This window comes from Nycticebus coucang, unplaced genomic scaffold (genome assembly GCF_027406575.1).
Source record: "Nycticebus coucang isolate mNycCou1 unplaced genomic scaffold, mNycCou1.pri scaffold_75, whole genome shotgun sequence".
Taxonomy (NCBI): Eukaryota; Metazoa; Chordata; class Mammalia; order Primates; family Lorisidae; genus Nycticebus; species Nycticebus coucang.
Genome location: NW_026515590.1, coordinates 364256 through 369109, shown reverse-complemented (window position 1 = coordinate 369109; position 4854 = coordinate 364256).

Genomic DNA, 4854 nt, shown 5'->3' with positions numbered 1-4854 from the left:
TATATATATTCATGTATTTAACTAGATGGATGAACTTAGGTATTTCACAAGTGAAAACCCAGAGGATTTATCTATATATATAATTCCAACTATGCAAAAAACATGCGTTAAAGCTGGACACAGTGGCACCCACCTGTATTTCCAACCACTTAAGAGGCCTAGAGGCTGAGATGGGAAGATGGCTTGAACCCAGGAGTTTAAGGCTGTAGTGTGCTGTGATTGCACTTGTGAATGAATAGCCACACTCCACCCTGGGCAACATAGCAAGACCCTGTCCCTAAAAAAAAAAAAAAAAAAAAAAAAATCCACGAGCAGTCTTGGGAAGAAAAAAAAGTCCATTAACAAAAAAAAACTAGAAGAAACTACTTAAAATTATCATAAAACAATAATTATAATAGTTGTTTCATATTTTTTCTTCATTTTATCTTCATGCCATTTTCAAATTATCTGCAATTATTTTTTACAATTTGTAAAAAATAAGATGTTATTTTTAGCTTATTCATAGAACTGTATGGTGATTTTTAGCATATAATGAGTATTCTAAGGGTTAGCAGTCCAAATGCAACAGTATAATAAATAATTTATACCTACCTATGTATTTCACTTTATTCCTTTTTTTTTGGGGGGGGTGGAGGGTTATTCTTTTTGAAAAATGAAGTTTACTTATAGCCTTCTCAAAATATGAACAAATTGTATTAAATCAAAATGTACCAGTTTTAGGCTCTGCGTCCATAGCAAAGTGGTTATAGCACCAGCCACATACACCAAGGCTAGCAGATTCGAACCTGGCCTGGGCCAGCTAAACAACAATGACAACTGCAACAAAAAATATCCGGGCATTGTGACAGGTACCTGTAGTCCCAGATACTTGGGAGGCTGAGTCAAGAGAATCACTTAAGCCCAAAAGTTGGAGGTTGCTATGAACTGTGATGCCACAGCGCTCTACAAAAAAAAAAAATAAAGTACCAATTTTAAAGGAGTGGTCTCTAAACTTTTTTTATATCCTTTATTTATACATTTTATATGCACATTATTTATACTGTACTAATCTATAATATACATTATGCAGTATATAAACTTTTTTTTCAGGCATAGTCTGATTTTGTCACCCTTGGTAGAGTGCTGTGGCAGCATAGCTCGCATCAACCTCTAACTCTTGGGCTCAAGTGATGCTCTTGCATCAGCCTCCCTAGTAGTTGGGACTACAGGTGCCCACCACAAAGCCTGGCTATTCTTTTTTTTGAGACAGATTTTCACTATGTTGCCCTCAGTAAAGTGCGGTGACGCCCCAGCTCACAGCAACCCCAAACTCTTGGACTTAGCGATTCTCTTGCCTCAGCCTCCATAGTAGCTGAGACTACAGGCACCCACCACAATGCCTGGCTATTTTTAGAGACGGGGTCTCCCTCTGGCTTAGGCTGGTCTCAAGCTCATGAGCTCAGGCAGTCCACCTACCTTGGCCTCCCAGGGTGCTAGGATATAGGGATAAGCCACCATGCCTGGCCCTTAGAAATTTTTATTTTATTTTATTTTATTTCTTTGTTTCTTTCTTTCTTTATTTTTTTGCAGTTTTTGGCTGGGGCTGGGTTTGAACCCGCCACCTCCGGCATATGGGACCAGTGCCCTACTCCTTTGAGCCACAGGCGCCATTCCTGCCCTTAGACATATTTAAAGATGAACTACAAACTTAAAGAGACATGTATTTATCAGGATTATCTTGTGTAGCCCTGAAGAACATACACCAGAGTTTTGGAGACCATTTCCATGTATTTATCTTGTGTAGCCCTGAAGAACATACACCAGAGTTTCTCACCATTTGAAAATAAAAAGGTGAGATAACTTGGAGGTTTTTTACTTACTTATTAGCTGCATTCCTTTATATTATTATTATTATTATTATGTTTTGAGAAAGTCTCACTTTGTCACCCTGGGTAGAGTGCCCTGGCTTCATAGCTCACAGCAACCTTCAACTCTTGGGCCTAAGTGATTCTCTTGCTTCAGCCTCCTGAGTAGCTGAGACTACAGGTGCCCACCACAACATCCGGCTATTTTTAGAGATGAAATCTCATTGTGGCTCAGGCTGGTCTCAAACTCATGAACTCAGGCAATCCACCTGCTTTGGCCTCCCAGACTGCCAGGATTATAGGCATGAGCCACTGCGCCTGGCCCTTTACATTATTATTATTATTTTTTTAAGATTTGAGAGTAAATAGCAGAATGTGAGGACCAAATTTTTGCGTATCTTTCTGTTAGATATTGCATTCTCTCTTTTTTAAAAGATTGAGTTTATCCATTATTCGGGTTCAATATTTAGCATTCCCTGCTTAAAATTATGTTTTATAGAATTTTGTAGGAATGGCTGAAGGTATAGATGAAACTGCCCATGAACTAGAAGATGTGGGCATGACAAGGATAGACCATGTATAAGACTAACTTCAACATGTGCTCCAGGGGACCAGCATTGTATACCACAAGCACTGCTGGTTTGAATTAAAAGAGGTTTTAACTGCTTCTCATAGCATTCTAGGACATCTTCAGGAATAAGCACTTAGTTCAGGGAATTCAAGCTGTAGCTCAGAATATAATTCTAATGTCTGTAGCCTCCATTTGGGCCAGTTATATAGATAAGGGGGATGATAGTATTGAGCCACATACAGGGAGAAGAAAATTTAATATCTCAGATGAAAAGAAATATTGTTCAATCATCAAGAGAATATTAAGGAATAAAAGTTATCAAGTATCACATTAATATTTACTAAACCAGTGTTAGGTCAATAGCCTAGTGTTTGTTTGTTTTTTATTAGAAGTGGTATCTGGTGGGCAGTACTTGTCGCTCAGTGGGGAGGGAGCTGGCCCCATACACTGAGGGTGGCAGGTTCGATCCCAGCCCCGTCAGCTAAAACAGCAGTGGCAACTGCAACAAAAATAGCTGGGCATTGTGGCAGGCGCCTGTAGTCACAGCTACTCGGGAGCCTGAGGCAAGAGAATCGCGTAAGCCCAAGAGTTTGCGGTTGTTGTAAGCTGTGATGTCACAGCACTCTGACAGCTTGAGACTCTGTCTCAAATAAAAAAAAGAAAAAGAAAAGAAATGTTATCTGGCTATGTTGCCCAGGCTGCAGTGCAGTGGCTATTCACATAAACAATCATAGCCCACTGCAGCCCAGAACTCTTGGCCTGAAGCGATCCTTCCACCTCAGCCTCCCAAATAGCTGGGACTACAGGCAGGTAATCTCAATATCGTAAATAAAAAGGATCAGGGAAGTGATAAACAAAAACAAGCACATTTATTTTTCATTTATAGAGTTCTGAATCTCCATCTGCAATCAAGATTTGTTTATACTCTTTACCCCCTTTAAGAGATTGGAAGTCGGAGGTAGGATTGAGAATCTTCTACTTGTTTTTTAAGACTCGGTTCAACCATTACTTTTTTTTTTTTTAATTTGAGACAGAGTCTCCCTAGTCACCCTCAGAAGTGTGCCATGGCATCACAGCCATAGCAACCTCAAACTCGTGGGCTTAAGCGATTCTCTGGCCTCAGCCTCCCAAGTAGCTGGAACTACAGGTGCCCACCATAATGCCTGGCTATTTCTTGGTTGTAATTGTCATTTTATCTGGCCCCGGCTGGGTTCAAACCCACTGAGCAATGGGTGCCGAGCCCTCTACCATTATTTCTAAGGTGAAACCTTTTTGATGCTACCATGTCGTGTCTTCTCTGCATTTCTTCACAGCACATTCTGCCTCTATTTTTAACATTATGATTAACTCAAATAAAATGTGCCTGGGTCTGAGTGTTTTTTGGATCCATGATAGTATAGGCAAAAAGAACTGTCTTTCCTTCTGATCTTAGGTTCATGGCTGAGGTCCCTATAACAATAGATTAATGAGAGAAAATGTAAATTTCTACGACACCAAGCCTTTAAAAGAAGGCTTAGCCGCTTGAGCCACAGGCACTGAGCCTTGAATAATATTTTAATTTGGATGAAATATTGGTTTATGACTAAATTCTAAACTTTTGTCTTCCCAAGAAATTTTAAAAGGAAGGCAATGTAGGTACTCAAACCAATTTGGAGGTGAGATTCCTGGGCATCAGAACCGGAGAATAAAAGTTGCAGGGCTATTTGTTAGGCATAGGCAGACAACGTGACTTAATCTAGGAATGTCTGGTCACAGATACAACTGACATGTCAGTCAAAAAACTGGATTTATGACATGGACCTGAAAGCTTAGAAGAGTGTTTTGGGAAGAGCTCCATTGTGTTTCTATTAGTGAAGGCTGAGTCAGAAACATAGAAACCTCTGTTTGAAAGAGAGAATTTAAGGGGTGGCACCTGTGGTTCAAAGGAGTAGGGCGCTGGCCCCATATGCTGGAGGTGGCAGGTTCAAACCCAGCCCTGGCCAAAAACTGCAAAAAAAAAAAAAAAAAAAAAAAGAGAGAGAGAGAGAGAATTTAATGCACCTGTGTGTATAGGTGATGGAACAGCCAAGGCTGAGAAGTTCCAAGTGCACAGTGAAGCAACTCTGAGTTAAGGCAGCAGGAAGCTGCCACCATCTGTAGTGGTGACGAAACAGTGGGAGAAGCATGTCGGGACTTCAGGTGCCTGCCACTATGGCCAGCTAGTTTTTCTATTTTTAGTAGAGATTGCATCTTGCTCTTACTCAGGCTGGTCTCAAACTCCTGAGCTCAATCGATCCACCTGCCTCAGCCTCCTAGAGTGCTAGGATTACAGGCATGGGCCACCGTGCCGGGCCCATACTCTATGAGTTACAGGGCAAGAAAGTTGAGGAAAGTGATTTCTTGTGGAAAAAGAGCACATTAGGGAAAACCAAATTTTGCTAAAATTTCTCAAATTCATAG